We start from the raw sequence: 24874 nt of genomic DNA on the forward strand, positions 1-24874 counted from the left end.
GTTAACAGAAAACAAAGTTCAGAAGAGTCTGACTAAAAATGGCTCTCCTCATCTTCCCTTACCTGCTCATATTTCAGTCTCTTGTGGTACTATAATCTCACTAGTTCTCCAGTCATCCATAATTCCGCTATTTCTCCAATCATCCATAGAGTTCCAGGGTATATAGGACCTGAATTTCTAATGTAAAAAACAAACGTGGGGGTGAGGAAATTAAACATACCTACACAAAGGAAAAAGTTTAGGTTTCTTTTTATACATCATAAAGAGAAGAAAAGAGTGGCACTGGGTGATAAACCTTTATAAAAGAGTGAACATGATGAAAATGCCCTCATAACTTAACATCTATGTAGTAGTGTGAATAGTGCAACAATAATGAAAAAGATCTACTTCCAGTTTATGCTTTCAGCTCTTAACTGGTTATAGCTATTCTCTTTTGCATTTAATGGCCCTTCATAACAGTCTCATTCAACCCATGAACCCATCAGCAATTTGTTTTTACAGGTTAATATACTTACAAATGATTTTATAATAGAATATCCTCATCAGAGGACAGATTTATTAACCCTCTTCCTCTGATTTGTCTTTTTGAATCCTAACTACATATATAATTTACCTCTTCTATAGTGAACTCTTAGTGTGAAGAAGGCTGCTTTGCCTTGTGATTAAACTCTTAACCACTTGAGGGTTAACCAATGTACTTCACCCCATGTATGTTTTAAGAACTAAGTATTATTTATTTATTCCTCTGGGTTTAATGCAGAAATGAAGGGGTTAAAACAAAGATCTCATTGGATTAAGTAGCTTTCAGGGAAGCTTTTGGTCCTGTATGAATAAATTTATTAATGAGGAAATTGTGGCTGGTGATATTTACCATAGCTTTTAACTATCTGTAGATGAGTGCAATGGGATATTTAAAGTCCTCATCAATCACTACTGATCTGTCCTGAAAATTAGAAGATGGTCTTTAGCTGATTTACTTTCATCATTTCCAAAATGGAACACAGTTTTTATGTTTAAAGATTTGATAGCATGTTAGGGATATATAATTTATGCAGATTTTTCAAATGCAAATACAGACACCAATCCAGCATTCTGGGCACTTGTCTCATAAACTAAAAATCATAACGTGAGTCATAACTAAAGGATGGACAATCAGTAGGTAACATAATCTCTGTTCCCTTGTTGTCCATCTGTGTTTTAGATTCAATTGGCCATGTCCAGTGATGGATTAAGACTAAATCGAGTGCAGATCCAACCTGATCAGAACTCCAACACATGAAAATTCACCCCTTCTCCTTGCTAAAGTGCCTGGGGCCCTCTGACTCTATGCCCTGGCAACGTTGCTTCCTCCTTTCCTCACCCGATTGGCAGTAGACCTCCTCTGTTGATCCTTAGATTCAAATTTTGAGGGTCCATCTGCCTCCTTCAGGCCTAGGGTCCAAGACCACGGATCCTGTCATAGGACACAATTCAGCAAGGTACTTAAATACATGCCTCTTTTTAAACTTGTGAGTGGTCCCCCTGAAGTGTTTACTGCAACTGAGCTATTCACATACTTAAAGTTAGACATGTGTTTAAGTACCTTGGTGAATCAGGACTTTCATCCCCTCCTGTGTGCATCATGCAAAAGACAGAAAAGGCATACTTAGGCTTTTCTTGGTGACTGATAATAGGACTCACCCATCCTTTAAGTAAATTAAGGTTGTGTAAGACTAACTTTAGAATTTAATCATAGCCAGGGTAATGTGAGAAAGTGAGGGGAGCAAATGATTATGCAGTCATGTCACTGTGGCATTTAAAGTTAAAACATCATATGCATACAAGGAAAGAATGTAGATATGATGGTTATAATACCAATACTTAATAATACTTTGCATTTATATTGCACCTTCTATCTGAGGACTGCATTACACTTTTCAAATATTAATTTGGGATCAGTGAGTATTATTATTTTGAGTATTGATTAAATATCTTTATCAATGATTGAGATAATGGCATAGAGAGTACACTTATAAAATTTGTGGGCAGTAGCAAGCTGGGATGGGTTGCAGGTGCTTTGGAGAATAAGATTCAAAATGATCTGGACAAACTAGCGAAATGTTCTGAAGTAAATAGGATGAAATTCAATAAGGACAAATGCAAAGTACTCCACTTAGTTGCATATGTACAAAAGGGAAATAAGAAGGAATACTGCAGAAAGGGATTTGGGGGGTCATAGTGGATCACAAGCTAAATATGAATCAATAGTGTAACACTATTGCAAAAAAAGCCAACATCATTCTGGGATGTATTAGCAGGATTGTTGTAAGCAAAACACGAAACCTATTCTTCTGCTCTACTCTGCACTGTTTAGGCCTCAGCTGGAGTATTGTGTCCAGTTTGGAATGCCACATTTCAGGAAAGATGTGGACAAATTGGAGGAAGTCCAGAGAAGAGCAACAAAAATGATTGAAGGTCTAGAAAACATGACCTGTGAGGGAAAATGGAAAAAAATGGGTTTGTTTAGTGTGCAGAAGAGAAGACTGAGAGGGGACATGATAATGGTTTTCAAGAACATAAAAGGTTGTTGAAAGGAGGAGGGAGAAAAATTGTTCTTGTTAACCTCTGAGGATAGGACAAAAAGCAATGGGCTTAAATTGCAGCAAGGAAGGTTTAGGTTGGACATTAGGAAAATCTTCCTAACTGTCAGGATAGTTAAGCACTGGAATAAATTGCCAAGGGAGGTTGTGGAGATTTTTAAGAGCAGATTAGACAGACACCTGTCAGGGCTGGTCTAGATAATACGTAGTCCTGCCTTGAGTGCAGGGGACTGGACTAGAAGACTTCTCAATGTCCTTTCTAGTCCTACACTCCTGACTTACAGATAATGAACCAGAGGGCACAGAGATATACATACGGTTTTAACCCTAGATAATGGAACCATGTTTTAGCTCGGGAGAGCCCTGTTGTAACCGTGTGTCACTGCGCCTCAGTGGGTCACAGCTGAAAATACCAGATTCAGGACAAACGTCTGAGAAATAGGGCAGACTCACCCCAAACTGGGGGTTATCCTATCATTAGATTATACCAAGCCAGTAACAAAAGTAAACGTCTTTCTTACCACACTGGTTAACAGGAAGTTAGAGATGCAGTCTCCTTATGAATTCCAGCTCTTGTCTCACCACTCAGACACTGGGCACTATGATGAGTGGTTACTGAAAACCAATTTCATCAAACATAGAGTTCTTCTAATCCCAAGAGATCAGCCACATAACCCAGATCTGACCCAATAATCACACTAATGCCAATCCTTTAGTGACTAAAACTAAAAATCTTAATAATAAAAGAAAAGAAGAAGAGCATTAATAATGATTAATAGATCAGATACATACAAATAATTACCAAGTCCTCAGGTTTGCAGCAGTGATGGAATAGGCTGCTGGCTTGTAAAATCTCTCTGGTAACTTTCACAGGATTGGAAGGTCCTTAGTCCATAGTTCAAAATGCTCCTTTTTGTTGTAAATCCACAGTCCAGAGAATCATGGCAAGAAAGAGGCAAAATGTATATCTATCTCAGGGGCCTTTTATATCATCTGCCATGTGCTTGGAAATTTACTGTTTCTGTGGAAAGTTACGGGGTCCAGGGTCACATAAGCATATCACATGTCCTTAGATGCAGCTTTGATGACTCACAGGGGCAGCCATTGCCCATGTTCTTGCTGAGGCATCCACAGAAAGGCTAACTGGGTGGGATGAGTTTCTTCTATGGCCCATTGTTAGAGTGAAGTGTCTTTAATGGCCATCAACACATAAATATCTGGTGCTAATGTAAAATTTACCTGGTGGGTATTACTGAGGAATACCACATGTATAAGATAAAAGTCAATGGCCAATATTCATAACTTTAGATACAAAAATGATAAATGCATATAAACAGGATAATCCTACTTAGCATATCATACCTTTTCCATTAACACCTTACATGACATACTTTTTGTTCAAGATTTGTACAGTCATAGAGCATCACAGCAGGTCCCCTGACAATTGTATAGATGGGGCCTCAGTTTCTTGTCCAAAGTTAGACTGAAAGCTGTGGCAGAGTCAGGAATTTAGAATTCATCTCCTGATTGAGTCTTGTGTTTTAATTACAAGACTATCCTAAACATGCACAATAATATGACAGGTTGAACATAGATTAATTGCTAACTTAATTACATTGCAGATCATCCTGACCCATTTGTATCCAACAAAAACAATGTAAGTAGAAACACTTTACATCTTATAAAATATAAGGTAAATGGGGGATGTTGACCCATTTGCACAAATATGTGGCAGCCTGTTGTGTGTAAAGCACAAGAAATAACACAAACAAAGCAAGAAGCAAATCACGTGTACTTTGCTAGATCACTTATGAGAGACATTGTGTAAACCCTTTATCAGCCTGTGTTTACCACACTTGAAATATTTTCATAGGGGTTCTGTGTTTTCATTTTAACTGAGGAAGGGTAACTAGGTAAGACAAAGCATAGAACTTCTAGGAAAGAGTTGAAGAGAATGCATGTGTTATAACAACTCTCAACTATAATATCCATCAACACGAGAGATCACATTTTCAGAAGGTTGAGACACACTTGTGAGCACAGAAAATGTGCATGCAATATATGTTTACTACATTTACCGCAAGTGTTAGTGCAGTTTGGGTAATTGTGCAAACAGATGAGTAGTTGGGCACCTAATTACCCATTCTGAAGTGTAACTACCCTGGTTGTGTGCAGAGTGGCTATAAGCCTGCATGAAGATATCATTGCAGGTAAACACACATGAGCATACACAGATCTCTGCCTCTGTTTAGAAAATTAATCTCATGCTGTCTATAGAAGAGGGTCTACCTTACAAGATTTTAAGAAGTTAGTCTTAACAGAAAGCTGAAGCAAAGGAGGAAAACAAAAAAACAACAAAAAATGAGATTTTAACACTAAAATGCAATGTATAATATTAAATTAAAGCCGTCATGATATATTTTTAACTTTTGATGAGGGATTACAGCAGTTGGTCTTTCTGTGATACGGGAGTCTATTCAAATGAAAGGGGTAAGATATTAATTTTGCTTTAAAGTACCTGATTGAGAAACCTAGTACTGTGTAATGTTTCTTAGGAGACTACATCTTCTGTGTAGATTGCACCAGGATAACACTTTTTACGTATTGTTGTAGACCCCAAAAGTCTGGAAACGACAAGCCACACAACTCCTTTTCTGGGTGCTATCCGTCTCCACTATGGCATTATGAACAGGCAGGTTTGTGGGCAAGAATGGATTGTGAAGATGCATATCAACCTGGATTGTATTCAGCATTGCTGAATTCAGGATTCCCAAATGAGCTCTGGGTACCTTCAGAGTGAGTTGGAGTGTTAAGTTTTACCTTTTCTTCACTGGTTCTTTAAGAAAAGTTTGGGGGAAGAAAAGATATCTGATCCTCCCATGTGCTGGGGGGCCTTTGCATTTACTGTTATTAGTATTAATTACTTGTCTGCTGTGGAGTATCTTAAAAATACATGGATAAGTCTGTCCTTTCTTAGAGTGCAGGTGAGACGGGATCACATGGACTCCATCTACTATCAGGAGACTGGCCAGAATACATTTATTTCCAACTATTTGGAATGAGTGGGCTCAACCTTGGGAATTAGAAACTGAATCCAAATATTACTAATTGATTCCTATTTTATAAATCAACCAGGTCACTCTAAGGACTTTTTCATGGTGGTTAGATATATGCTGTGGACCCAGCCACTGATACAAAGTTAATCCTTAAATACACACACCTTGTAGTACTCAGTATCTTTCTATCACCTTGGTTGTTTCTTCTTCCATGGCTTGGAGGATTGATTGCCACAGACCCAAATGATCTGGATAGTCTGAACCTCCTGCATCTTGGAATGCTGTAGTGGTGTATCAGTCTCCCAGTATCAGTGTATCAGTGGTGGTATTTTCCAGAAGAGGGATCCTAGATACTACAGTGATGGGTGCATTTAAAATGCCTGGACTAGGTGGAGAGTTTGTTAAAAATGTTGTGTTCTTCCAAATGGACTCAGAAGTAGGTGGTTCTGTTTTGGGAATACTTGGTTCCTGACATTAGCTAGGGAAGGTTTGCTGTTGTTTTATTTTCTTTTATTAAGCTATAATAAGATGCTTTAATATGGTAGCCATCATTGGGTCTCAGCAGAGCATAGACGTTAGGCAGTCATCTAGCATCAGCATTGCATGCCTCCTTAATTGTTGCTATTTAAAATTATTATCAGAAAAAAAATCTATATCCCAGCAGGAAGGAAAGGGCAACCTATCCCACATGGCTTATTAAAATGTTTGTCATTAGTTACTTTGTTGCTTTTCTTCCCAAATTATTTACAGCACTGTAGCACAGTTTATCAAAATTTCAGATATACTGTAATAATTTAGCAAAACAAACTATTTAATTATCAGAATTTATACCCAATTTCCCTTCAGAACTAAATTTGTCCTAATAGTGTTAATTTGCTATTTTAGTACCCTGAATTTAAATTCATTCCACAGTCTCTGAAGGCCCTAACCTTTGTCTATACTTCAATGTCAAATTCTGGTGAAACTGAGAGTTACCACAAACCAACCAAGTTACAAAAGGAGCTAATTCCGTGGCTGTCTATGCAGGACCTGACTTGATTGAGAATCTGCAATGTTTGATGACCATAGCAAGGATTTGACCATGCATTTAGAGTGAGATTTTCAAAAGCACTCGAGTTGGCCTAGTTCAGTTCCCATTGAAGTCAGTTGTAAAAATAGCTTTAAGGGGAGCAGAGTCAGGCCAGCACTGAATGCTTTTGAAAATCCCACCTTTGGGAGCTAGCTAGTACTGGAAGCTGTACAGTGTTTCTTTTGGCACAAAAGTCAATGTCAACACTCCTACTGACTTTAGTGGGGCTGGAATTTCACCCCTATTGTGTGTGTTTTACTATTCCCTTGGGTGGCGTAGCCAGCTCACTATAGTACATCGGGTCAGCTCTGCAGGCTGGTATGTGGGCAGCAGGGTGATGACTGCACTTCCTGCCCACTCCTCCTCCTCGTGTTTGGAACATTTTGTTTGTCTGAAGTTGCTAGGAAGGAGCAGTCCCCATGTCCCCCCTCCTTCCCCTAAAAGTGCTTGGGCTCCTTTTGTACATATCCTTTATGTGCGGTGGGTTAGGGGAAAGGCTGCTCCCCGCATATGCTTAAGATAAACACAATCTCATCATAAGCACTGGAACTTCATTCCTTTTGTGATTTTTCTCAGAACTACTCAGGCTAACATCACATGTGCATCATGTTTTAAATTGGATGAAAAATATTCTCGAAATCTTGGTTTCCAGTATATTTTGGAACAACGCACGACTATTTTTGTAAACTCTCATTAGGATCATCCATGTGATTCTCTGAAATATAATAGCTTTTTGATTTGTAACAGCCGCTACAAAGAAAAGAATCTTTCACATTAACAATCCTGGGCAGACAGTCAGATTCTGAACTCTGGAACACTTCAGCCTCTTTCCCAATGGACCAGTGTAGCAAGGAATGATTTGAAAACATACAAGTACAAATAATGGCCCGTGAAATTTTTTTGAGGTCCAACAAGTGAATGGTGACTAGAAATTTCATTTGAAGAACTGAAGTCTTGTGACAGTAGAAATGGGAAAACAGGTAAAATCTGCAATCTGATACACTTTTTTTTAGTGCTAAACAAATATCGTGAAGATAGTTTCTTAGCTGGTCAGCAGAGGGCAGACATATTTTATTTCTCAAGAACCCTGCCCGCTAGTGTGTGCCAGGAATAGTTGTTCTAGCTCCAGATTTGAGAACTTTGTCTATTTTGTCATATTACAGTGATATAAATGAGCAGTTATAATTTAAAAGGACATTGTCAACCCCCTTGAGGAACTAAATGTCCATTTTAAAGCAATTGGAGGATGAATTACGACTACAGGTATTTAATTTCTATTTAGACTTTAAAAACCACAGTATAAAAAAACCTGAAATAGTGCTGCTACTGAATAGTACAGAAGAATCATCTCTCTGCTGAATTCGGTAAAGTGCAATAATTCTTCCTGATGTGAACTCCTATGTCACTAATGGGGTACAATTACATTCTTAAAAGTCATGATTGTTTTTGAAGAGTTGGATCTCCAGCCTATATATATATAGTAATTATTAAAAAGTCCATTATAAAGGTAAAGGTGATTCAGCAACGCTCCTTTCAATCTCTGCCTGCTTGTCTCAGTAACTGAAACAGTGTTTGTATTTCAGCTGGACAAAATAGCTAACAGGTTTGAATACAGGATAAAATCAACGTCATGTCTGATTAACTCAGATGGAGAAATTGGAACAGATTTAAAGGAGCGTTATTCTGAACTTCCTCATTTCCTCTCTCCCCCAAATATATTTTAGTATTGAAACAAAATGCTGACATAATCCCTTCAGGAAACTCAACTCACTTTATGTAAACACTTCACCAGCAGGTTTTGGGCTCAAGTAAAACATTTGTAAGGGACTTGAAGTGAGATTTGTTCTTTTTTGCCACCTGAAGAATATTAACAGTAGAAATGGAGGTCTAGTTTATGTAACTCTTACTCATGTTGATAAGCCCTTACTCACATGAGTGGCCTTCATGAGTGGGACTGCTCATGTGAGTAAATTCTCACTACCATGGGTAGGAAGTACATAATATAATCCTTGCAGTTGTCAACTGAATAGGTTTATAAGTGATATATATTTTTTTACTTTATTTGATTTACCTGCATGTCTCAAGGTTCATGTTCAAAATTTAATAAAAACCCAACAGTATTTTGCATCTCTGGAAGAAGTCCATAGAAAGGACATTTCCCAAAATGTACAATTTTCCTCCATTCCATCCCATCTACCCACCTTTTGAAGCAAGCGCTTGAGAAAAGAGAGAAACTTGCAACATGCTGTAAAATTTAACAGATTCTAGCTATGTTGGTCTGTTAGAGGAAGTGAATTCCTAAGATGAGGTCCTGGAGAGTGCTTGGCCACCAGATCCAGACTTTTAGATCTACTGATTCTTTGTATAAGTGCCCCAGCTGTCCTCAGTTGCAGCCATGGCTCTTTAGGCGCGTGACTGGCTCAGATAGCTAGAACTAAGCTATGTAGGTCTTTATAGATTAAAGTAAGCTCCTTAAATTGCATTTGGAAGTGAATATGGTGACCATTGCAGTTCCTGGAGAACTACAAAATTATGTTCTTTGTAAATGATATGGCTTAACTTGCTGAATTCTACACCACTTGTACCTTCCAAGGGGTCTTCAAGTGTAGTTACAGGTTACATTGCAGTAATCCACTCTAGAAATCACAAAGCCACTGTTTGAGTGGTGAGGTCCAGATTTTAATATATAGAAACTTTTACAAGAAATTAAAGTTCAGTGAAGATTTGCAAATGATAACAATTGTAAACATTTTCAATCAAATCTGGACTTGAAGTTACTGGTATCATGTGGGTGCATGTTACTAAATTAGCTGTAATGTTATCTGTTTATATCTTTGTGCTAGTTACTCTAGCCAGATGGAACAGCTATCCATATGCAGCGTATACCATGCGCAAAATCCACACTATATACTTCAGTCTAATCCTACACTTAACCCCTGAATAGCTTAGATCTAAACTTCTTATGATGTTGATTTTGCAAAACAGAACTTGTTGATGAATTTTGATGCTGTAGGGCTGTTGGACTTCATAGCACTTCACTGGAGATGAATAAAACCTAGTATATGGTTCTCTCGCTATACTGATAATTTATGGCACTGCAGAAAATGTTTGTAACCATATTGGTCTGAGAAAGAAATAGATGTTTCTGTAGATAGATGTTTCTTTTCATCTGGACAGCAATTAGCTTACAAGTATTAATGCGTAAACTTCCAGAAATGACCTTTTTCATCCCAAATCTCTGCCATTGACTTACTGTAGTTATAACTTGTGTAGTGTAAATTTAAGGTAACTTATATGGACACTATCAATTTGAAATCTAATGCCTTTTTAATAAATGAATTGGAGGTGGTTTTATAAACTATCCCTGCCTCTGTGTCCCCCTGCCAGTTTTTGTAATTTCACAATTATATTTTCCTCCGTTTTAAAGTGTTTTTTCTCCCCTGTTGTTTTGCAAGAGCCCCACAAACAACAGGGGGGAATCTGCTTACCCAGCGAGAACAGTGAAACTGACTGTCTGCTAGTGCTGCCAAATGCACCCACTAAACAAAATGAAAAACATTTCTAATTCTCTAACCCTTTTACAAACATAGTAATCTTAACTGCTGTTTGTAACTTCTTAAAAATTATTTATTAGCATTATGGTAGTGCTTAGAGGCCTCAGCTAAGATCAGGGCCTCATTGTGCTAGGCATAGTACTAACACATAGTAAGAAACAGGTCTATCCCCAAAGAACTTACCATTTAAATAGATAGGACAGGCAAATGGTTGGAGGAGATACAGAAGCAGAGAGGCTTGAAATGATTTGCCCAATAGTAAGTAAAATATTCTCAAACAAAAATGTAATTTTTACATAGTGTCCCTGTATATTACTGTACTTTTGTTTGTACCACTTCTTAATTCAAGAACTGATATCCTAAAACAGACCATACAATAAACCATGAGCGCAGTAGGGCAGGAGTTGTATTTAAAAACTTTTCTCTTGCATGAAGCAATGTTCCAATAGCTTCCTGCCTTTGATCTTACCCATTGACCCTCTTGTGATATTAGCATATTGAAGTGGCTGCTTCCATGCTGTTAGGGCCCTTCTTGCAGCACTTCTGACTGGTGTTCTGCAGCCTCTCTGATACATGGGGTGGGTGAATGGTGGTGAGATGTATGGAGGGAGAGTGTAATGGAAGGAACAGGGAAAGACAGCGTGGACAGAGGTGGCCTGAACCCCAGTTTAGGCAGTATTTAAACACAATCTTAAAGATAAGCACATGCATAAGTGCTATAAGAATGCTTTCCTGAACTGGGGCCCTTGGGAAGAGAAGAGGATAGAGAAGAGGAAACTAGGATGTACAGTGAACAAAGAGAGAAGGGAGTGAAAGAGGATGAGAGAATAGTCATCTGGAGAGAGAAGAAAAAAGTAAAAGGTTGAAAGGAGAGAGAATCTGAGAGAGAAGAAGGATGATAAGGGATGAAGTATAACAGGAAAATTTGAGTAGAGGGGACATAAAATAGGAAGAAAACAGAATATCTTGTCAATCACATGCAAAAACTTCTGCCTTGAGAAGGTCTGATCCAGGCACTGTGAAATGGCCTGTGAATAACCTGATGTAAAATAGGAAAAATTAAAATTAAAAATAAAAGACCAAGGGCAAACACCGTCACATCTTTTGGCAACAAAATGCCTCCTGATTGCACTTCTTTTTCACTATTCTTCTGGATGAGACCCTCTGGTTTCTCAGCACATCCCACACAGATGTGGGACTCAGATCCTTCACTCTCCTATTCATTTGTTTTGCAGTAGTACTCCGGGTTGGGGTTGGGCATTATACAAACAATAGAAAGATACAGTCCCTATCTCAGGCCTGATTCAAAGTGTGTTGAAGTCAATGAAAATACTTACACTGACTTCAATGAGCTTTGGTTCAGACCTTCAAAGAGCTAATTAATTTAGAGAAAGGCACAAGTAAGTGCAACAAATTAACGGAGGGAAGGAAGATGGAGGATGAATGCACCACACTAATAAAATCACAGTTACTTAGGTTACCTAGGTGCATGATTTGGTAGTTCCAAATCATTTGAAAGATTTTTGTGGTATTTTTTGGTTGATTTTGTATTTAATATAAATAAATATATTAAATCAGGAATCCATGCATTCCCTGAACTTATCAATGATTATTTGACTGACTTCTTGTAGGTGTCATAGCAGAGATAGGTATTAATGAGGGATTTGAAGAAAGAGACAGTAGTCATCTTCAGGATGCCTTGAAGGTGATCTTTTCATTCAAGAAGAACAGTAAGAAGTAAACAGTAAGAAGTAAAACAACAGTAAGAAGAAAGTGCAAAGGGCTGGACAAGTGAGCATTCAAGGCTGGCATCGTTGGCAGCATAGAGAAAAACTGATTGCAGATTTAGTGAATATTTGCTGTACACCGGTATGGATTTAAAATTCTACCTTTTTGTAGTACCATTGTCCAGGGTTGTATGAAAGTTTCCACTGTAAATCTCTTTACATCCAGGGTTCCAGAATTGACTTTAAACATTTTTTCCCCATTGAAATTTAGCAGGGAACATGGGACTGAAATATATTAGATTTTTTTTTTAAATCACTGTTTAAATTTAGGGTGTATAATTTTTTGTTGGGTTTTTTTGTTTCTTTGTCTGTCTTGAAATATTTGTCACATTTTGTAATTTAAAAATGTTTTAAAATGAAACTGCTTGCAAATTAGGCCTTTTGGATTTAAAACAAAAATATTTTAAAAAGCCTAATTCTTAACATTTGTGATCCACTTAATGCATATAGTCCATACATTACGTTTTCATTCTATTTTCAGTGGGCCAAATCCTGAAGCCCTTACACACTTAAATAGATTTTTGGGAGTTTTGCTTCAGATACCTCACTATTTTGCATTGCATTGGACTTGATTCTGCACAGTGCTGAGCACTCTCCTCACTTCAAGAAAGTATTTAACTAGGTGCTTAATGTTTAAGCAGGTGAGTTTTTCCATTGAAATTAATGTTGAGTGAGTGCTTAAGTACTCTATTGGTCTGAGCTATTGTACTCAACTCAATTCAGCTTGCAGAATTGAATCCTAAATGTCTGTCTAGATAGCTAGGATGGCAGAATTTGACCCAATCAGCATATCCATCCATAATGTGTAATAGCTTATGAAGAATTCCATGTTGGGTCATGTTGATGGAATCTCTCCCAAAGTCATAGAGCACATGCACAGCAACTATGCAACTACTGATACAGCCCATTGACTAAGTAACACCTGTTCTGTCTCAAGCTCCTTATTTCCACATTGAGGTTTGTGGCCAGTGGACCTGCATAGTCACATCCCTAGCTCACACTTATCCCTGCTTGCCTTCATGGTGATGCAAACTAATGGCTTGTCTACACTACAGCTTATGTTAGTATAACCTATGTCACTCCAGGTTGTAAATAAGCCATCCCCTAAGCGACGTAAGTTACACTGACTGAAGTGCTGGAGTGGACAGTGCTATGTTGACGGTAGAGCTTCTCCCATTGATACAGCTACCACGTCTCATGGAGTGGTTTTTTTATGCCATTAAAAGCATAGAGCATCGTCACAAGACATGCTATAGTGGCTCAGCTGCACTGGTACATCTGTGCCGTTGTAGCACTTCTAGTGTGGACTAGCCCTTAGTTGTTGCAGAGCAATGCTCAGTGGATTACACAGCACAGAATCCCATTATGTGGGCTCTCCACGGCTTGCACCACCACTCCACTGTGCAGTGGAACCACAATAGTTCTTATGCTTTCAGGCCCTTAAGCACCTGGTGTGGGAGGGAGCAGGTATTTGACTACAGATTCTGTACCATTTCTAATGTGCTTCCCTGAAAGCATTTTATCTGTAGCATTCAAAAAACCAAAAACAACAAACACACACACCATCTCTTTCTTTCTGTGTGTGTGTGTGTGTGTGTTTGTTTGTGTGCGTGCGTGTTTGTGTATTCCAGTACATATGATATGTGACACCCACTGCGTGGCATTTCCCACAATACCATGGATATTCCATAGAGTAAGTTAAGGATGGTGTTTCATTCTCACCTCTGAATTTCCAATCCGTAGTTTGTTTAAATCAGATCCCTAGTGTTATGAGAAGTAAGAAAGTTGGTTTGTGTGTGTTTGAATTAATAGGATTTTTAAGTGTATTTTTAATTTTTATCATCACAGAATGCTCCATTATCAAGTAGATGATAAAATGTCCTGAACAGTTGACTCTGGGGCTTTCACTAAACTACCCATGAATGCTGAAACCATCTGTTTTTCTGGACGTTTGTCAGGGTGAGTGTGGCAGAGGCAGCTGTTTGAAAAGGGACGCTTTGGATGATGAACCAGCCCATTGTTTCTAAGCAATTCACTTGCATTCAGAGGCTCTACCCAAGCGTACTATAGAGCAATCAAAATCAAACTATTGTTTGTACCAATCATATTGATCTGAAAAGAAGGTGGTGGGATGACCCCATTGTAGATGCAAATAGTTGTTTAGAGCAGCTGTATGCTGGCCAATATGTACCACAGTAGGAAACACACTTGGAAGCTAGAGGGCTCTCTGCACCCTACTGGGGAAAAAAGAAAAGATTATGCCAGATTGAACTTTAGTTTAGCGCAAAAATGAAGACACAGGTCTGTTGATATTGCGAGTAATTTGGTTATACAGAAATTGTTGACATTAACACTAGGGTGCCAAAGTTATTAATCAGTTACAGCTGAATGGTTTTACTATGTGCAAACTGTAAACTAAGAGAGTTCATAAGCAAGATAAATACTAAAACTTCTGCAGTTAAAAAATTGCTTGGTGCTTCAAATGTCAATTTTCTATTCTACAAAAACTAACCAATCTCTGATTTCTTTGGTTTATTCAGAATAATTCATGTGTAATCCATATGCAGTTTTAATAATTTATGATGCAAATATAGCAACTATCAAAACATATTGTGGTGTTCATTTCTGTGTTAAAACTAACTGTATTATCTATGGACAAAGTAGAGGAAAAGATAATCTTTAGTGCATGTAATGAAGATTATAGCTTTTAGTTTAGAGTAACTAAAAAAGCTACACTTCATCCATTAACATTTTAAGCTTTTTAGTTGTCCTTGTCACTTCATTGCATGCATGCTAATATCTCCTTGTATAAAATTTAATCTGTCGAACTAAATGAAGGAATTAGTATCTGAAAGACATCTTTCATTAAGCAATTAACGAATCTTTCTAACAAATCTACAAAAGCATATGTGTTTATATTTAATAAGTGTTTGTATGATCAGCCAATTACTGCACATAGCTACATCTTCTTTTATTTATTTGTAATAGTACAAAATATAAACTTAAATTCAAGCCACAATAATGCAGTGAATATACTTTAATTAATGGGTTTATGTTTCCAGGTTTGTCGTCTTTCACAATCATTGTATGGTCCTCAAGAACAACAATAATAATTCCTTGTAAAATATTTTTTTTTGTATCTCCATAAGATTAACAGACAAAAATCATTAGGTCCTGAAGAATCTGTACAACAAATAAATTTAGGAAAATGTTAAAAAATATATTAACTAGTCTGCATGTGCATGTGCACATGTGTGCGTGAATGAGAGAAGGGTGGGGTGTACTGAAAGATGACTATATGCACCAACAGCAACTTGTTTCACCACACAGCATTAAAATATCTTCCAAGTGTATGCTCCTCTTTCTGTAGGGAAAGATTTGTAGCTCTGAGTATTTTTGGGTTACTCTTTCTTTTCTTACACATCAGCTTTAAACCATTTTCTACCAATTTGCAATTTTATTTCTAGCCATAAGTGGAAAATGTTGATGTAAAAATTAGTAGCTTCTGTCCCTATCAAAGTGTATGCCATTACTGACTAGTACACTCCCAGTTTTGGAGGAGTTAAGTTTGTCAGTACTGTTCTATTAACAGCTGATATAAATGCTTTTTTGTTTTGCTTCACTGCCATCAAACATGGTTCAGTCTACATCAGACTGTTCCATCTGAGGTGTAGATGATAGCTAGTTAGATGATAACAAACTCATGGATTTGCTTTAATACTTCTAAGGTAGTTAAATTATTTGAAGAAAATTAAGCCTCTAGGACATAGTTTCTCAACCTGGGAGGTGGGTGGCAGCCGCTAGCTTCTGCGGGGGGTGGGCAGCAGCCCCCACTTTCTGCTGGGTCCCAGCTCCCAGGTGGGAGACCGGTGGCAGCCTCCTGCATCTCGTGAGCTGGGCTCACAGCTGGGTGGCAGCCACTGCGCCCCAGCTCCGAGCTGAGGGACAGCCTCCAGCTCCCTGGCTTGAAGATGGGCAGCAGCCACCTGCCCTCATCCGTGGATCCCAGCCCATGTGGAAGCCTCCTCTGCCCCAGCTCAGATTGGGTGGCAGTTGACCTACCCTCCGGGCTGGCAGCCAGGTGGCAGCCGCCTACAACTTGCCCAGGTGGCAGCCCCCCTCCCTGATTCAAAGCCTAGTGCCCAGAAAACTTGTCAATTTCACTGCTCTAACTGAGCAGTGAAATTGACAGCTATGACAGCCCCAGATTTCACCAGTTATCCTCTTTTCCTATCTCTCTCTCTCCCACCTTCCCTGTCTGTCTCTCACCCCTTCCTCCTCTCAAAATCTATGGCAAAAAATTTGGCGCGGCGCTTTATGTTCCCCAGCATTGGCATGCCACTCAAAGCCTCCTAGCTTTGGCCAACATCACCTCTAGCCCAGGTACATACTTGAGTTGTGCACCTCTGGTGTAAAGGTGGTAATCCTACCCACACTAGATCTGACATTTGTCATATCACGGCCTTATATACTCAGCCCTTCTTCCAATGTATGGTTCACATTAATCTGTAAATATAAAATCCCATGGAATATTGAGTGCTAGAGTACTTATTAAAATTTTCAGAAGTTAGGGCGTACTTGCTGCTTAAAAGATTGAGAAACACTGCACTAGGACACTGTCAGATAACTTTCCTCTATTAAGTATTAAAGAATATGATTCTTTAGAAATCTTTTTATAAGCTTACAAGTACACATCTATAGAGAAAAGTCCATAGAAAAAGAAAGAAAAGAATGAAAACTGCAGAGAAATGAACAGCAAAAAGTCAGAGAGGAAAAAATGAAAAACAAAATCCTCCCAAAACAGAACATTACACTGCACACACAGTTCTCTCCGTGGGAGAGGATGAAACAGAAAATGAACCACAGATGACAGATGTCAGTCACATCACTTCAAGCACTCCTGGAAGGTGTTCGGATTCTGCTGTGATGAGGCAGTGTAAGACCTAGATTGGGAAGAGAAGTCTAGGAGAACTCAGCCTTCTTTGCACTCACAATCAGCATTAAGGAAGGCAATAACACACACGATTTGACTTTTTTTTTTAACCATTTTTTCATGAATAAAAAAGACTACTCATTGACTGCCTTATGGCACAGCCCTCTTACTCTTAAAACAGCTTAACAGCTAAAATGTATATCTAGCAGTGTTAACACATCATGTCCCGAGTGATGAAGGCTTGACAGATTTATCAGCCACCTACTAGCTGGGGGGCTAAATCTATTAGCAAGAGGTACATATACAAGTCAAGGGCAGAGGCTCCCACCAGCGAGGTCCAGGGATGATGAGAAGTCATCACTCCTGCCAATCTCAGCAGGTGAGAAGATACTGGGATTTCTATCAGCTTGCTGACCCTGAATCCTGCTTAGGGCTCCATCATTTGTATCAGCCTCTATCCAGCATTTGTCTTAGTAGTGTCTACAGGAGTTAGTCAGGATCAGGTTTCCATTTTGTTGTGAGCTATACAAGCATAGAGTAAGTCACAGTTGCTGCCCAAAGGAGCACCACCTCCCCTCCATATATTGAAAGTTTTATCTCTGTTTACTCCGCTATAGCTTTCTGGAGAGAGATCTTTGTTGTTATGCTCCTCCTCCAGCCTCTCTTTTTTGTTTTTTTTTAGTTGACTTCACCCATGATTAATTCCAGTGCCTTCCTCTGCTGCTATTCTGTTTTGTTAAGTATCAGCTGCAGGACAGCACTGTGATTCTTGACAATTTCACTTCTGCCCATAGGGTTCTGAATAGCAGTAATGAAAAGCAAAGCTATGAGCAGCAGCAAAGACACTGGAGCCATCTACAGAGTCAGATGCAAAGATGACAGTGCATCACATAATGTTCCAAATAATAAAGTAAATGTAATCTTAACATGCCATCCATAAGGGCTAAATACTTTTCCCCCTAATTTTGCTGTTCAAAGCTTAAATTTTGCATAAATTAATTTAAGGGCCCCTACAATTGCTAAGGAAAGTTTACTAGTTCCACTAGTAAGTGCCTGAATGGCCTTTTCAAGCCCTTAATTTAAGATTATTGTAAATACTACATTTCATTCAAGATCATAAACTACTCAGTAATTTATGTTTGCCTGCTGCTCTGTGTAAAACAACCTCTGACACATGAGCAAACAAACTAACACCAAGGTTTGCCTAATGCAGTTCATGGATCCACTTTCCCCTATATACCCTTTTAATTTAAATTACTTCAGCAGGAATCACATAAAGGCATTTTGACACCACAGTGAGCAGCAGTATAAACACCTAAATAGACAAAATACTTCCGTAGTTCCTAAGCTTCTCTCCTTTCTCACATGATCACCTTTCTTTAAGGATTCCCTGAAGATTAGGTTATCATAACAGTGTAGAACACTTCTTATCAGGCAAATCTTGCTTCTTAGATGCAGGCTGAAAGTTGAGTTGCACCTAATTAACATCTCTGTCCACTACAACTTTATTCTCAGTTTTGTAGCATACAGAGCTGTCATATGGATTCCGAGCTGTCTAAGTGTTGTGGATTTCTGTTAATCCAGCTCTGCATTGTGCTCCAATCCATCTATATGCTACTCTATTTGAGCTGGTAACTCGGTCTCCCCAAATCTGGTATCCAGTTTGTAATCTGTGCACGAGGCTATATGAAAGGCAGCTGCAGAATACAGGACAAACTTTAATAGTTTATTTGTATACTTCGTTGTCTGTGTCTTCACTAGGAAATAATAATACCTCTGATATAGCACCTCCTCAATAGCTATCAAAATGCTCCACTGTCTTTAATATATTTATCCTCATGAAACCGCTGTGAGGTATTATTATCCCCATTTTACAGATGGGAAACTGAGGCACAGAGAGGCAAAGTGACTTGCACACGGTCCCACTCAGGAAGTCTGTGGCAGAGCACAGGATTAAACCCAGGTCTCTAAAATCCTAGGCTGGTGTCCTAACCATAAACCATTATTCCTCCCAAGCTATGTTGAGTGCCCTTTAACAGGATAGACAATACGCTAGGCATATTATAGAAAATTTAGACAAAACAGGATCAAGGGCAAAATTGTTAAACTTGGGTGCCTAAAGTTAGATACCTTAACCTGTAGGTGGGCCATTTTTTTAGCTGCCTGGCTTTCAGAGTTCATGAGTTCCCACAGCTCACATTGACTTCAGTGAGAGCCACAAGTACTCAGGACCTCTGCCATGAGGCCTCTAATTACTTCAACTTTAGTACCCAGTGTCTATAAAAACACTTAGTTTGCAGCAAGCTGATGTGTAAATCTAGCCTGCTGCACACAACGGGTCTGTGTGGATTCTGCTGCCATGCGCTTTGTCTACCCCAGCTTTGAAATAGGAGTAGATTAAATAATAATGTTGATAATTAATATTAAGATGGATCAAGGACATCCATGCCAGGGGTAAAAATTGATTAAAGTGCACCAGGGAACTTTTAGTGAACAGCAGGAAGGTCCACATAGATCTTTAGTGTGTGGCAGGCTAGTGCATGGTAGGTTAATACCTCAGCTTGCAACCAACTAAGTGTTTGTATAGACCAGCTCTTAGTTTTGAAATGTATGTAGGCACCCAACTTCTCGGCACAAAAATTTTGAAAAATTTGGCCCAACAATCAGCTTTGCTGCTGTGAAGGACTTTTTCTCAGGAGAACAATTTTTTTTTTTGAATAGTTGATTGCATATATTTGCATTTATCAGTGTTGCCAACTCTCGTCATTGTATCATGATATTGGGGGTTGGAGAAAGCCCTAGGTTCTGAAGTCAAGGAGTTGCATAGCAATATCACCTTTCATTTAAAAAAACTCCCAAATGGTTCTGTCACTTATGATTGAGGAGAAATGAGTGACCCCTCTCCCCACCACTAAACCAGACGGCAATAAAAATAACTCAATTTTTTTATTATTTTTAAAATATCTCATGATCTTTAAGCCAATGTGATGATTTTTTGGAAGGCTGGGAGGTACTGATTCATGATTTTTGAACACACGGGGTTGGCAATCATGGGTGTAGTTTGCGGGGGGGGAAGGGGGGGAATGCAAGCCTCCCTTCCCCCCACGCATGGCCTTGTTGGCCTGACTGGAACTGCCTCCCCAAATATAGAAGTCAAACTACTCCTGTGTTGACAAAACTGTGTTTTAAATGTTTGTAAAGCATTTAGAGCACAGGATGGCCATAAATGGAAGAGAGTTTAAATCACTGAACATAAATAATTAGACTAGTACACCAGTAGATAAAGATTAGATGTTATTTCATTATAGAAATGACCATTAGTACTGTGTGTTAAGCTCTGTTCTCTGAGAGAATGTTTTTTAGGTTACCACTAGTACCACCTCTAGTGGTTGGTATGTAGATCTTTGTAAGAAGACAATCATGAATGACTCAGTCAAATGCTAGAATAAAGAGCTTGTTCAGGATACCTGGAAAAATAAATGTAATCATAGACAATAGAAGTTAGAGATGGATCTAGTGTATCTGTGACAACAGTAGGATGTAGTTTCCTGACGCAGTTCAGATGCAGTATTAATTTAATACTATACTTACTTTACAAGTATTTATAACTATTAAAATTATATTTAATTTAACGGTTTCAATCTATTTAAGCTTTTTTAGGGATGTTTAAGTTGACATGTATGTGAAGTTGTTGATTGGAGCCAAAAATACAAAAGAAGTAAAAAGTATATTGTAACATTCAAGGCCATGTTGTTTACAGTAGTGTGGCATATGATTTTTCTGTATTGTTTACTGGAACAGAGGTTGGGAAAATTAAAGCCAGACACAAAAGAAATACAGTACATAGGGAATTTTTGTTCCAAGTCTTGTGCAGATATGATGGAATTTCTTTGGAGATTTCTTTTCTTTGTTTCCTTGTCATTTGTCTATATTAATGTCAGATACAAGGAGAATCATTTACAAGTGTTCATTAGCTTATTACACTAAAATTATTTCTGTTGCTGCTTGAAAGTAAATTTTCTGGCTGCCATTTCCCATGAACAATGGGATATTTTGAAGCCATGGAGAGAATTCACCCCTGTTCATCAGGTTAGTACAAGGCCTGTATGCCACTTAAGTCCAATTTCATTTTTTCTGTGTTAATGGCTTTCTCTCTTAGGGTTTTTGACTGTTCCCCATCACCACAGTATCTTAGCACAGTGCAGTATCTATTTCTGGCTCTACTATATAAAACCATTTCTTACATTTATAAAATAAAATTCTGCTCAATATTTATAATCTGATAATAAATGTAAAAATCCAAGATTGCTGCCTCAACAAACTAGTTTTGTATACATCATTTTTAAAATATCTCCTCCACCCCTTTGAAATGTATCCTGATAGTGTTATTTTTGATAGTGTTATTTTAAATCTAAGAATCTGAGCTTTCAATTGGGTCTAGACTTCAATAAAATGCCATGTAAATTTGGTAATAACAACAGCTAATCTTCTTTTATTTCAGAAATATATCCTGACTGCTTAAATTTCAGATTATGCAAGTTGGAAAGATAAAAGTGATTGTATTGCTATAAAACTTGGCATAGGTGGCAGTAGTGGGATATCTTCTAAAAATATTGATCCACATAGTCATTTTAAAAATCATGCTTGTTTCAACAAAGATATAAATAGTGTTTGTTTTAGTCCAGACATTCCTCCTTGAGTTGTGATCTTATCCAATGCTGGAAGCTAAGCCAAGTCAGATCTGTGGGTGCTATAACAGACCTTTAAGAGAAACTGTGTTACAGGAAATGGCTTTGTGGAGTAGTTTAGTGTGTAGCACTCTTATTTCTGAACCAGTTTATCAGCATGGCAGTAGGTGGCATTGTGCTGCATTGAGCACTATTAGCATTGTGCTCCTAAATTCTCCACAGGTGTAAGCCAATGGAGCCGGCCCCCTTTATATTTGTATGGAATTTGTCCCACTTGCTTTTGGAAGAAGATTTAAAATGAAGATTGCTTATGGCCATTAAAGATCCCACATAGGTTTCTTCAAGAGGCAAGCAGTTCACCCCAGTGTACTCATCAAATGCCAGCTTGACTGTTTATGGAAATACACAGATCAGAAGTGTCAGAAAATACCCTCCCACTGCTGTTTAAGGTTCCCCCAGGTGGATTTAATTTGTTGTACTGTTATTTATTTTCTGTTCTAAGCTGGTGTGTGGTATAAAAGTGAGGGGGTGGAAACAGCTTCTGTGTTTCTCATACCTGTTGGTTCCTATGCACTGTTGAAACAACTCTTAAGGTGACTGAGGTGGCCAGTAGCTGGTCAGTACTCTAAACAAAACTGGATAGTTAAAGAAATTAAAATGATTCTGTTTGCCCAAAATGTGCAAGGTTTTCAAATACCCATTCCATGTTTTATGAGAGGAAATCAGCATTTGGATAGAAAATTTCTACTTCACTTGGACCCTCCGTGTGTTTTTCGGCACACAGTACAATTCTGACCATAACCCTTTTTCTTTTTATTAAAAAAAATTTCTTTCCGCTATCCATATTATTATGACTAATCACTATAGCTTTCCTTTAATTTTTGAAGTTCTGGAGTATACCATTGGATTATACCACTTCTTTGAGTGCTTGCTCATGTAGATTCTAAGTAGGCGTGTGTGCATGTGCCGCATGCACAGTCATTGTGTCAGAAAGCTTTTACCCTAGCAGTACCCATTGGGTCTACCCTGGTGCTCCCTGGAGTCACACTGCCATGGCACCATGTATAGGGTCATGCCTACCCACTGTCTCTTCAGTTCCTACTTCTGGCCTGTGACGATCATTGGAGCTTCTCCTTCTCTTGTTTTGGCAAGCGATCCCCTAGTGTTCCTTGCCAGTCATCTTTAATAGTTAAAATAGTTAGATTAATTGAAATACTTAGATAAGTGAGTAGCTAAGTTTCTTCCCTACCCCTCCCTGAGGAACTGGGGCATGCCCCAATTCCAGAGTTAAGCTGTGTGGGTCCTGCCATAAATCTATGCCCAAAGGCGACCCACACGACTCCTGTCTAAAGTGCGTCAGAGAATCACAACCAGACTGACAGGTGCAAAATCTGAAGAGATTTTAAACCCAGGATGAAGAAGGAGAGGAGGGTAAGAATGAAGCACCTCCTCATGGAGGCGACTCTCCGGCCTCAACCAGCAGGCCAGATGGATCCCAGCATCTCTGTGCATAGCTCACTGCCCTCAGTAAGGGAGCCAATGGCACCGAGGAAATCCATGGCACCAGAGGACTCCAGGCACTGCTCCCCTCAGGCATTGGAGTCGTCCCGGCACTCACCGGTGCCTCGCAAGAGGCACAAGAAAACAGAGGGCGCTCACCCACAGTGAGGTCGTCAGTGAAGGAAGCCAATAGAGCGCATGCTGGACAGGTACTCAAAGCTCTGGTTCCATCGGAGGCAGCACAGTCAACTCGGGGACCACTGATGGGCACGTTGAATCCGGTGCCCATGGACTCCCCAACAAGATGCACCCTTACAGTGACTAGTACCTCTTTTCATAAGCAGTCCCACAGATTTCAATGGAATTTCACGTGGAGTAAGGTACTGCTCAGTGAGTAAATATGGCACAATTTGGCCCATGATTAGTTGCTTTAGTATGTGCATTCTCAGAAGCATTTTCTCTTCTTGATATGGATACACAATGGCCATCAGTATTAAATCAAGACTTTGTACAGCACCCCCAACTTAAGGCTAAAGGCTGATTCATTTGATTAACATGTGTAAACTCCCTCATTCTAGCAATGAATGAGGGAATCAAAGTTTAACGACAGCAATAAGAGAAGGCTAAATTAACTGAGTTTATGCATGAAATAAATATGAAATGTTATAAATTACAAGTCAATGTCTAGAATCTTAAAATGCTGTAGGTCAAATGACACTCCACTGTCATCCTCTTCTTTTTGAGGGGTGATATCTCCCCCACCCCTTTTTCCTGCTGTTTAAAAGCCAATTTCTTTTCTAGGATGAACTAGCAGGAAATTTCTCACTTATACGTATATTCAATTGCTTGGGCCTCTCATCTGAAGGTGTTTGTGGGTTGTTTTTATTTGTCCTCTTGTATTAGCTCTTCAGTCTTCTGAAAGCAGCGACAGCTATTTTAGCGCAATAATTCTCAGTGAGTACTGCGGGTCACTAGACTCTCTTGCTTTGATCAGCAAACAAGATATGTAACGACAGAAGGGTGTTCCAAGCATCATCACTATAGAATTTTTGTTATGGTGAATTTGCTTCTAAACATAGATAATGCAGATAATTTATTCCCATAAATGTTAATGTAATTTCTTGTTTTTGAATGAGCATCTGTGGTATGTGGGAAGAAGAAGTGTTTCAAATTAAAACAAGTCAATGTAAGTTCAGTGGGGTTGTGGGAGAGCAAAATGTATTCCCCAGGCTTGGTGTTCAGAAGGCCACTTCAAGCACAGATTTCCCTCTTCCAGTACACTGACTTTTGCATGCACCTTCCCACATCGTGGAGACTTTCTTTAAGGGTCCTAGGCACAACAGAGGACCTGTACTTTCATGTAGATGGCTCTGAGCTCCTAGCAGAGTCCCCAGTCAATCCAAGTTGTTATACTGTGCTTACTACAACAGTATTGGAGTACCCCAAGATCTAAGTGGAGCCCATTCTCTGAGGTGACCACACCCCTCCATCACTAACTGAATGATTTAGGAAAAATTGTCCAATGGGTGAATGCTGCAGAGATTTCCTCCCCTCAGGGCTCTGTCTATGCAGTTCTCCCTTCTCCTTTCTTTCTCTCACTTGCTCCCACCCCACCCCATGAGCTAGACTTCAAAGAAAAATTACTTAAAAAGAGAGTGTTAATTCAGTTTAGCTGAACAATTTTCTGTACTTTACAATCAGAGCCAAG

The 24874-nt window shown here is 38.9% G+C and overlaps 1 protein-coding gene across 1 annotated transcript in view; it reads left to right on the forward strand.

Annotated features, from left to right (window-relative positions):
* CYP7B1 (cytochrome P450 family 7 subfamily B member 1) overlaps positions 1 to 24874 on the forward strand; it is a 157659-nt gene that overhangs the window by 27014 nt on the left and 105771 nt on the right. The gene's annotated exons all lie outside the window — the stretch shown is intronic.

Source organism: Emydura macquarii, unplaced genomic scaffold (genome assembly GCF_026122565.2).
Source record: "Emydura macquarii macquarii isolate MOO-44397 ecotype Brisbane River unplaced genomic scaffold, CSIRO-AGI_Emac_v2 contig_1477, whole genome shotgun sequence".
Lineage (NCBI taxonomy): Eukaryota > Metazoa > Chordata > Testudines > Chelidae > Emydura > Emydura macquarii.